Source organism: Bison bison, unplaced genomic scaffold (genome assembly GCF_000754665.1).
Source record: "Bison bison bison isolate TAMUID 2011002044 unplaced genomic scaffold, Bison_UMD1.0 scf7180017864149, whole genome shotgun sequence".
Lineage (NCBI taxonomy): Eukaryota > Metazoa > Chordata > Mammalia > Artiodactyla > Bovidae > Bison > Bison bison.
Genome location: NW_011494721.1, coordinates 2,392,665 through 2,405,035, shown reverse-complemented (window position 1 = coordinate 2,405,035; position 12,371 = coordinate 2,392,665).

The following is a 12,371-nucleotide window of genomic DNA, read 5'->3' as shown; positions in this document are numbered from 1 at the left end:
ATAAATTAAAAAAAAAAAAACAACATACACTCATTACCTTCTTTGTACCAAGAATTATTTCTGCCACAGGGTCTACAATAATAAAACAGAACAAAACTGAACCTTCATGGAGTTTAACATCTAAAGGAGACACGTAATTAAACATAAATAATTATTAAAAATTGATTTAAATACTTAGAAAGGAGAGAGCAGTATGAGGAAGAGAGCACAATAAGGATTGTGTATAGATCTGAAACACATTAGGAAAAGTATATCCCTGGTAAGCTGGGAAAATCTTCATATAAATACAACTCTCTGACCAGGCAATTAAGACTTTCCTTGAATGCCTAATATAAACTCAACATCCTTTAAGATTAAAAATATAAAAATGATTCAGTAACAATACAAAGGATAAATGATAATATAATAACTTAATGGAGAAAATAACAAAGCACTGGTGTCTAAATCACCAGTATTAGTTATTAGTGTTATGATATCAGAAAAAAGTACTGCCACTGTTATTACTATTATTTTGTATTTGAGTGGATAGAACAGCCTTAATGAAAGGTGTGTATCTGGATCTGCACACCATGCAGAGGCATTAAAAAGAAAAAAAGATTCTGATACTTACACAATACATTATCCATTACTTTTTCAAAATAAAACCAAATACAACAACAAAATGATGTAACAAAAGAAATTGACATTTTTTTAATTTTGGAGACCTTTTTTTGCTTTCTGAAGTTAAATTTCAAGCAATTATGTCTGTTCTGCATGCTTATCAGTTTTCTCAGTTTGCAGCATCATATGTGTATGAAGCAGCAAATGTGGTAATGGAAGTATCTGAAACCAAGAATGGTAGGAAAAGCAATGCATTCATTATATTTAAAGTATCACAACAAACAAAGGATTTAACATGTCCTGTGCAAAGAAGCTTCCATAAGCCTCTTATCCTTCTCTATCAGAGGGCAGACAGACTGAAAACCACAATCACAGAAAACTAACCAATCTGATCACATGGACCACAGCCTTGTCTAACTCAATGAAACTATGAGCCATGCTGTATAGGGCCACCCAAAATGGACAGGTCATGCTGGAGAGTTCTGACAAAATATAGTCCACTGGAACAGGGAATGGCAAATCATTTCTGTATTCTTGCCTTGAGAACCCCATGAACAGTATGAAAAGGCAAAAATATAGGACACTGAAAGATGAACTCCCCAGGTTGTAGGGTGCTCAAAATGCTAATAGAGATCAGTGGAGAAATAACTCCAGAAATAATGAAGAGAAAGAAACAAAGCAAAAACAACACCAAGTTTTGGATGTGATTGGTGATGGAAGCAAAGTCCTATGCTGGAAAGAGCAAAATGGCATATGAACCTGGAATGCCAAATCCATGAATCAAGGTAAACTGGAATTGGTCAAAGAGGAGATGGCAAGAGTGAACGTCAACATTTTAAGAATCAGTGAAAAATGGACTGGAATGGATAAATTTAACTCAGATGGCCATTATATCTACTACTGTGGGCAAGAATCCCTTAGAAGAAATGGAGTAGCCATCATAGTCAACCAGAGTCCGAAATGCAGTACTTGGATGTAATCTCAAAAACAACAAAATGATCTTTGTTCATTTCCAAGGCAAACCATTCAATATCACGGTAATCCAAGTCTATGCCCCGATTAGTAATGCTGAAGAAGCTAAAGTTGAATGGTTCTAGGAAGACCTACAAGACCTTCTAGAACTAACACCCCAAAAGATGTCTTTTTCATTAAATGGGGCTGGAATGCAAAAGTAGGAAGTCAGGGATACCTGGAGTAACAGGCAAATTTGGCCTTGGAGTACAAAATGAAGCAGAGCAAAGTCTAATACAGTTTTTCCAAGAGAACACACTGGTCATAGAAAACACTCTCTTCAAAAAACCAGAGAAGATTATACACATGGACATCACCAGATGGCCAACACCAAAATCAGATTGATTATATTCTTTGCAGCCAAAGATGGAGAAGCTCTATACAGTCAGCAAAAACAAGACCAGGAGCTGACTGTGGCTCAGATCATAAATTCCTTATTGCCAAATTCAGACTTAAATTGAAGAAAGTAGGGAAAACCTTCAGGTATGTCCTAAATCAAATCTCTTATGATTATACAGTGGGAATGAGAAATAGATTCAAAGGATTAGATCTGATAGACAGAGTGCCTGATAAACTATGGACGGAGGTTCGTGACATTGTACAGGAGACAGGAATCAAGAGCATCCCCAAGAAAAAGAAATGCAAAAAAGCAAAATGGTTGTCTGAAGAGGCCTTACAAATAGCTGTGAACAGAGAGGAAGTGAAAAGCAAAGGAGAAAAGGAAAGATATACCCATTTGAATGTAGAGTTCCAAAGAATAGCAAGGAGACATAAGAAAGCCTTCCTCAGCGATCAGTGCAAAGAAATAGAGGAAAACAATAGAATGGAAAAGACTAGAGATCTCTTCAAGAAGATTAGAGATACCAAGGGAACATTTCATGCAAAGATGGGCTCAATAAAAGACAGAAATGGTATGGACCTAACAGAAGCAGAAACTATTAGGAAGAGTTGTCAAGAACATGAAAGAACTGTACAAAAAAGATCTTCATGACTCAGATAATCATGATTGTATGGCCACTCACCTAGAGCCAGACATCCTGGAATGCCAATGCAAAGTCAAGTGGGCCTTAGAAAGCATCACTGCGAACAAAGCTAGTGGAGGTGATAGAATTCCAGTTGAGCTATTTCAAATCCTAAAAGATGATGCAAAGAAAGTGCTACACTCAATATGATAACAAATTTGGAAAACTCAACAGTGGCCACAGGACTGGAAAAGGTCAGTTTTCATTCCAATCCCAAAGAAAGGCAATGCCAAAGAATGCTCAAACTACCCCACAATTGCATTCATCTCACACACTAGTAAAGTAATGCTCAAAATTCTCCAAGTCAGGCTTCAAGAGTACATGAATCGTAAACTTCCAGATGTTCAAGCTAGTTTTAGAAAAGGCAGAGGAATTAGAGATCAATTTGCCAAATCCGTTGCATCACTGAAAAAGCAAGAGAGTTCCAGGAAAACATCTATTTCTGTTTTATCGACTATGCCAAAGCCTTTTACTGTGTGGATCCCAACAAACTGTGGAAAATTCTTAAAGAGATAGGAGTACCAGACCACCTGATGGCCTCTTGAGAAATCTGTATGCATGTCAGGAAGCAACAGTTAGAACTGGACATGGAATAACATACTGGATACAAATAGGGAAAGGAGTATGTCAAGGCTGTATATTGTCACGCTGCTGCTTTAACTTATATGCAGAGTACATCATGAGAAATGCTGGGCTGGAAGAAGCACAAGCTGGAATCCAGATTGCTGGGAGAAATATCAATAACCTCAGATATGCAGATGACACCACCTTTATGGCAGAAAGTGAAGAGGAACTAAAGAGCCTCTTGATGAAAGTGAAAGAGCAGAGTGAAAAAAGTTGTCTTAAAGCTCAACATTCAGAAATCTGAGATCATGGCATCCAGTCCCATCACTTCATGGGAAATAGATGGGGAAACAGTGGAAACCGTGAAAGATTTATTTTGGGGAGCTCCAAAATCACTGCAGATTCTGACTGCAACCATGAAAATAAAAGATGCTTACTCCTTGGAAGTAAAGTTATGACCAACCTGGACAGCATATTAAAAAGCAGAGACATTACTTTGCCAACAAAGGTCTGACTAGTCAAAGCTATGGTCTTTCCAGTAGTCATGTATGAATGTGAGAGTTTGACTATAAAGAAAGCTGAGTGATGAAGAATTGATGCTTTTGAACTGTGGTGCTGGAGAAGACTCTTAAGAGTCTCTGGGACTGCAAGGAGATCCAACCAGTCTATCCTAAAAGAAATCAGTCCTGAATATTCATTGGGAAGACTGATGCTGAAGCTGAAACTCCAATACTTTGGCCACCTGATTCGAATAACTGACTCATTAGAAAAGACCCTGATGCTGGGAAGGATTGAAAGGTGGGAGAAGGGGGTGACAGTGGATAAGATGGTTGGATGGCATCACCGACTCAATGGACATTAGTTTAAGCAAACTCCAGAAGTTTTTGATGGACAGGGAGGCCTGGCATGCTGCAGTCCATGGGGTCATAGAGAGTCAGACACGAATGAGCGACTGAACTGAACTGAACTGAACTGTGCAGAGTAAGGCTATTTTAGCACCAAAACAAACTTAATATGATAAGCAATGATCATGAGATAGTCCTCTGTTTCTCAACAGTCTTACCTCAGTAAGCATTTCTATACCTTTGATGTGTGGTGGAGTCACACATCAGGCCACCCTTGTGAGCCTTTGATTTCCATGATCTTAATTAGCTTCATATCACACAATCATGATTGTCAATTTCTCCTGCCCAGCTCTTGTACTGCCTCCAGTTATGTTGAGCCTGGTTTTAGAGAACCATTCCCCCTCCACCACAAATATAGCACTCTTGTATAGAACTAGTTGCCTGGTGTTAACTTGTAACGTTTTGATCAATTCATTAATTATTTTTAATAGTACATGATGTCAGCTTAGATTTGAAAATCTGGTACATTCATTTACTCTTGTTTACAATAGCAAAAAAATAAGAAATGTATAATAGGTATTTTATTTAATTACTGTAATTTTGTGAAAATGGAGAATATTAAAAGGCATAATAAGATATTTACACCATAGTGTTTAGTGCAAAAGAAAGACTTTGTGTACTACTTACATACATATTTATATCCTACTAAGTATAATGTAAATGAGGAAAAAAAGAGGGGAAACAAATTCATGCTCCAGTAGTCTGATGGTTCATTTGAATGTATCACAGGATTATATGGTTGCAGGTAATTGAAAACTTCAATAATTTTGGTTTAAATAAGATTTTATTCTCTTGTAAGAGACTTGCTTAGACAACCCAGTGCCAATAAAGAAACTCTGTATGATTAGAGCCTAGTCAATTTCTATCTTCACTTTTCATCATCATTATTTACATCTTCAGTGTAGTCTCATCACCACATGACTGCTGAAGTTCCAGCCATCTTGACAACATTTCAGATAGAAACAGAAGAGAAAGGGCAAAAGGAGAAAACTTCCAGCAGAAGCAGCCACTTTTAGAAGTTTTTCTAAAGCTCTTTATGTGAACAAGTATTTGTGAAGTATATTGGAAAAAATACATTTCAATCTTTTTGTGACAAGAATAGTTATACTGATGAGAGGCGAGTATGTCCTAAAGCTATAAAGTCAAAATACTGATAATGAATTTATTTGAGTGACACATAAATGTTTTGTCAATGATTTAATATTGCAAGAAAAAGAAAAAAATGAGGGTATGAAGAAATTTTTGGTCTCTTTGTTTGGGGTAAAATACCAAAAAGTGACAATTTTTTCAAAAGATATTTCAACAACACAGTAGTCCATTAAATAGCAGAGTGATTAATCACTTTTTCTCTTTCTGTCCTAACTTTGTGATATTCATTTACACTGCTCCATGTCAGGATTTTCCTTCTCAGCCAAGGAGATATTCATTAAATACGTACATAAATATAGCATAATATCATCAAATTTCAGTTCTAGATGAGACCTTAGATAGAACTTAGATATCAGATATATGTATGAATTTGGATTAAATATCATGGGAGATCTAAAAGCTCTTAATGGTATAGAGGAAGAGCACAAAAAAAATGAGGTCCTATATTGATTATCAATTTTTAATATATTTTCTGTTTCTCAGGAAAGAGAAATGTAATTGGCATAATGAAGTATGTTGGGTGTTTTTCCTAGGCGTGCCTTGGTTTAGTATTTGCAGTAAAAATGGGGACATAGACACTGAACTAGGATTTCATTCTTATCAAAATTAAGAATTTTAAATTACTTGAAATATAAACTATGGTAAATGTAATTTGGGAAATTTCATTAATAAAGTATAAAATCAGCAGAGAGAAAGATTGTTTCACACATATATTTTTAAAATATATCTTTAAGTAAATTAAGAATTTCAAAGCACATAGATGCAATATTCAAATCAGGTGAAGTTTCTTCTACAACTGTTCTTATGTTAATTTAGTAGAAAAATGTTTTTGTTTTTATTTCTGCTTTGTTTTGTTTCAGTTGTCTACATACACTCATATGTATAGCTTTTCTATCAACATTCTATGCATATCTATATTCCTGTTTGTTAAATGTGAGATCTTGTTTCTTAAACTGTTTTTATTAACCCCAAGTGGTCACATACTGGGATGCCAAGTTGCAAACTGGTATTTTTTTTAGGACTTTGCGTTTTCTTCCAAATAATTTTTATATTGTAGAATGTATTATAATTATCAAAAAATGCAAATATAATTTCACAGAGTAGTTTAGAATATTTACATTAATTTATTTCTTAAAGTTGAAATCCTTTACAGCCAAAGAGCAATTTCAGATTCCCCTACTAGATCCCTAGAATATGCTTCTCTTTCCTCTTCCATTAGGAGTACTTCAGTGGCAATATTTAAGAATTTTTATACAGCATCTTTCTTTGCTCAAATACAGACCATTTTTTTTTTTTTTTTCCCAAATCAAAGTAGAAGTGACCTTTGTAAAATACAAATGCTATCAGGTCATTTAAAACCTTAAATGGCAGCCCTGAGGTATAAACTCATGAAGTATAAGCTCCATCTCCCCCAAGGAACTTTGCAGAGCCTGCCAGTGCTGCCAGAGTAGTTCTTCCCTATTTGGTTAGACTCAGATCCAGCCATTCTTTCAAACAGACCTACACTGTGGTGAATATGTGAAGGCTTCCTGAAAGGTGTTGTTTCTCATGTCTCCATGACCTTTCACAAACTCTCCTCTCTTCCTCTTTGTTCTCCTGTTATACTCTTCCATTTTATAGGATTCCTCATGACCTCTCAGGGCTCAGCTTGCATGACCTCTTCTGCAAAGTTGGCTAAGTAGGGCCAAGTATAGTCTCCTGTTTTAACTCTGATGTTTTCTGTCATAGTACATCTCAGTTATAAAACTCAAAATTTTGTGAAAATTTTTATTTACCTGTAATCCAGGTACTAGAAAAAATTAGACTACAGTGTGTAGTACAGTAAAAGTCATTTTGGATTAAAGCCCTAAAATCTCACTTATGAAACCTCAGTACAGTTTTCACCTCCCTAGGACCTCCCTCAATAGTTCCTCCCATCCATAAAGTAGTCTTTCACAGCACTCTTAGGAATCCACTGTATTTAAATTAGTCCGTGTGCCAACATGATTGCTCTTTCTTTCCCACCATATTGTAAGTCTCTCAAAGGTGTGTGCCAGGCATGTTTTTACAAACTTGGTTTACTAGTGAATAAATATTCACTGAATGAAAGAGCTAATTAATCAATTAGTGGGCTTCCTTTCTAGCATTCCCCCCTTGCCCAGCAGCACTTACCCTACACCCTATTCTCCCCTTATTACTACAGTTTATATAAGGCATCTTTTTTTTCTAAAATACTCTAGGCTCCTTTCACTGTAGAACTTTTGCACTTGCTTCTGTCTCTGTCCGGAGCAATCTTCCCATTCTATGTTCTCTTCACAATCCTTGTGTGTGTGTGGCGGGGGTGGGTGTGTTCAGTTGCTTCAGTCATATTCAACCTTTTATGACCCTGTGGCCTGTGCCCCATATAGCTCTTCTGTCCATAGGATTTTCCTGGCAAGAATATTGGAATGGGTTGTCATTACCTCCTCCAGGGGATCTTCCTGACCTAGGGATAAAGTGTCTCCTGCATTGCAGGCAGATTCTTTATAGCTGAGCCACCAGGGCAGCCCTCACAATTTCTATTTTAACTTAGTTAAACCTTCAAAGATTGTCCAGCTTGAACTTCTTCAGAGTGTTATGGTCCTCTTTTCTTCCAATTCTGCTTGTCTGTATCAAAACTTGTATTAATTTTACAACCACATAATTTGTTTTTTATTTCTTTTGAATTTATAGTGTCCACCAGACTATGGATTCTACAGAGATGGGGACCATGCCTGATTTGGTCACTACTGAAACCCCAGTTCGGAGAAGGCAATGGCACCCCACTCCAGTACTCTTGCCTGGAAAATCCCATGGGCGGAGGAGCCTGGTAGGCTGCAGTCCATGGGGTCGCTAAGAGTCGGACTTGACTGAGCGACTTCACTTTCACTTTTCACTTTCATGCATTGGAGAAGAAAATGGCAACCCACTCCAGTGTTCTTGCCTGGAGAATCCCAGGGATGGAGGAGCCTGGTGGGTTGCCGTCTATGGGGTCCCACAGAGTCAGACACGACTGAAGCGACTTAGCAGCAGCAGCAGCAGAAGCCCCAGTTACATTAGACACTATAATATTTTGAATGAAAAAATGAGTAAAAGAAAATCCAATAATCAATGAACTATTGAGACATATGTACTATTGCATTTCATATTACTCCTCCAGGAAAAGCGCATTGTGTTTATAAAAGGGTTGGTTATGAGAGAGCATAATAGATTTAAAACATGCTCAGTTTTCCCACAGATGCTAGTTTCTCTCTAGGTCTTACAGTTGTTCATAATCAAGGTCCCTTGTAGCTGCTCAGGGATACTTCTATTGCTAAATCTACAAGAATCCAGATGTGGGCATGCATCTCTACTTCTCCTTCTCATGCTCTTATCACAGCAAACCAACCACACACATTAACTTTTCCATTACAGAATGGTCTCTCTCAATATGCAGTCACTCCATTGGAAACTGTGGTCTTATATATCTTTTGCTAATGGAAAATTTTCTGTTTATTTTTCAGAAGTTTTTTTTTTTTTTTTAATGGATTACACGGGAAACTCTTATCCCATTTTCTTCTCAAGTTATTCATACAGAAATAATGGACACAGTGTTTTATCACAGTATGATATCACCTGATAGCTGCTGAAATTTGTGCATATAGAAAGAGGTGTGTATTACTGAGCATACGGTTCAGTTTCTCATCCTTTGTAAGACATCAAAGATAGGAAGTCATATTATCTAAAAGTGCATTTCCCTTCTTTTGCTGACCAAGCATACTTATTTACCAAATTTTCTCATAGATCAACTGGAAAATGTTACTCTTCAATTCTTTTCAGTATATGCTAAGTGATATGATGTTAGTCACACTAGCCTCAAGCAATTGTAATTACTTTCTGTTTACACTACAGTCAGGTGTAAACTGTTGAACAGAAAATGTTCATAATCTCACCAATTACTGTGAAAGACTGATTTAAAATAGTAAGTAGAAATTATTGAAATTACTTTGAAAACACTGTGCAACACCTGCATGCCCACATGTAAATTGCATGCAGAGTTGTTTCATTATAGATTTGCACTTCTATATTGGAATATATTAATAAAAACATTAAATTTTTAAATAACTCAACTAATTCAAAGCATATATTAAAGGGCCACACATCCAAGCAAACCAGAATTAACATTCTATAGTTTGTATTGCTTTCTCTTATGCACAGAAAAGAAAGCACATCCTGTTGCTTAGTAAAAAAAAAAAAAAAAAAATTTCCAGACTCCAAATTTTTCTATGCTGAAAAAGAGCCAGAGAGAGAAGGAATGAACAAAAGCTCTCCCTAAATGGGCATTGTATAACAAGTGTATATGAACTAAATAATTAACAGAACATTCATATTTATAGTGAATGTTAATTGAAGAAACAGAATTTAGCCATTAAAAGAGGTGATGGGCAAAATATAAGGAAAATGGCTTATTTAATATACTAGGATGTGAATCTGACTTGCTTTCACTTTCAAACTCTTTATTATTAAAAAAAAAAAATTTTTTTTTCTGTTTTGGAGGCTGGAAGTCCAAGATCAAGGTGTCAACAGATTTTGTTTCTTCTGAGACCTCTGCCCTTGACACCTTCCAACTATGTCCTCACATGATCTCTGTGTGCACATAAATGCCTTATTTTTAAATAATTGTAAATTTAAAGAGCTGTAAAAGTAATTACTATAAACCCTGATTTATAGTATTTCTCTGAGGTTAGTATTTTATATAACCATACTTTCTTTATCAGTTTCCCAGGTGGTGCTAGTGGTAAAAACCTGCCTGCCAACGCAGGAGCCATAAGAGACACTGGTTCAGTCTCTGGGTTGGGAAGATCCCCTGGATCTTCTCCAATGTACTCCAGTAGTCTTGCCTAGAAAATTCCATGGACAGAGGAGCCTGAAGGCTATAGTCCATGGGGTCACAAAGAGTCATGACTGAGCAACCAAGCATGCATGCACTCTCTTTATCAAAACTAAATAATTAATGATGATACAATATCATTACCAAAAAAAAAAAAAAGGATTTTATTCACATTTCACCAGTTAATCAACTAATGTCCTTTTCTGGATCCATGAATCAGTAGGACACCATCTTGCACTTAATCATTATGTCTTCTTTGTTGTTGTTTAGTTGCTAAGTCATGTCCAACTCTTAAGACCCCATAAACTGTAGCCTGCCAGGCTCCTCTGTCCATGGGATTTCCCAGGTAAGACTACTGGGGTGGGTAGCCATTTCCTCTTCAAGGGGATCTTCTTGACCCAGGGATCTTCTAATCTGTGAGAATTTCTCAGTCTTGTCTTTTTATAATTGAAGATTACTGGCAAGATATGTGATAGGATGTCCCTCAATTTGGATCTGGTTTATGTCTTCTCATGATTAAATTGAGTGAGTAGATATGGGGAACAATGTCACATAGGTAAAGTGCCCCTCTCATGATATCATATCAGAAGGTTTATGATATCACTTTGACTGCTGGTAATGTTAAACTTGATTGCTTGGTTAAGGTTGTACCTGCCATGTTTCTTCACTGTCAATGCTACTATTGGTTTCTTCTTCATACTCTAGTCTTAATGCCGTGAGTCAATAAATCCAACTCATGTGAAAAAGGATGAGAATTAAGCTACATCTTCAAGAGAAAGGAATATCAAAGAATTTGTAAACATGTGTTAAAATAATCACAATAACTAATATAAGGGGAGAGAATGTCTGAGAATATACAAATATCTTGTCTCTTAAGATTTAGCCTACTAATTTTAACAGATATAAGTGGAAATTGCCTGTAACAATTATTATTATTATGTATCTCTTCTATAATTATTATTTGAAATTCTTCTGAAGGGAAGGTTTGCTTTTTTTCCCAGTTATATAGTTATTCAATCATTTATTTATATCATTACAGACTCATGAATATTTCTTTTACTCTTAGGAATTTAATCCAAAATTCTTTTTATTTTATTACTTAAACTGTTCCTGTTTTGGTTACTGGAGCTATGCTCAGTACTTTGCAATATGCTCAATACTATGCAAAATCCTTTTAACATTTCATTACTGCCTAGCACTAAAACTTTCTATAGGCTTATTTTGTATTTTCCTGATACCAGTCCTAAAATTAGCTATTTCCTGTCTTTGCCTTTCTATTGAAGATGAAATGAAGAAACTAAGCTCAACTCTGCAAGGGTTCTTTGCTACTGAAGTCTTACTGCTTTGAACCCTTACCAGAATTTGGTGTAGTTGGTATTTTTTATTTTAGTCATTCTCATAAAGACTTAGTTATATCTCATTATGCTTTTAATTTGCTGAATTTTAGTTGAAAATCATATGACTGAGTAAATTTAAGGATATTTTACTAATCCTAAAGTAATTATTTCTGATCATCACTACATGAAGCACATAATTATCAGCTTAGTTAATAAAATGGTACTTCAAGATTTATGAATCTCTCCACGTGCAATATCTCTCTGTTGCTATGTTACCATTGCTTCTGGCCCAAACTCTCTATGATTAATTTATCATAATATTTAAGTGTCTTTCTATGTTGTTCTTCATTCAAAAGTAGACATCTGGCCAAAGCATGTAGAGTTAAACTGTAGTTGTATATTAATGTTCATTTTTTAATTTAATGTTTTTAGAGGAGTTTTAGATTTATTAATGTAGATTTTCACAGGTTGCTAAAATTTAATGAGAACATTTTTATTGTTATAGAAGTTTTAAATTGATTTAAAAATTCTATTTAATAGTGGAGCTATATGTAACTTTTTTCTGTATTTTCCAGTTCAGTTCAATTCAGTTCAGTCTCTCAGTCATGTCCAACTCTTTGCCACCCCATGAACTGCAGCATGCCAGGCCTCCCTGTCCATCACCGACTCCCAGAGTCTACCCAAACCCATGTCCATCAAGTCAGTGATGCCATCCAGCCATCTCATCCTCTGTCGTCCCCTTCCCCTCCTGCCCTCAATCCCTCCCAGCATCAGAGGTTTTTCCAATGAGTCAACTCTTTGCATGAGGTGGCCAAAGTACTGGAGTTTCAGCTTGAGCATCATTCCTTCCAAAGAAATCCCAGGGCTGATCTCCTTCAGAATGGACTGGTTGGATCTCCTTGCAGTCCAAGGGACT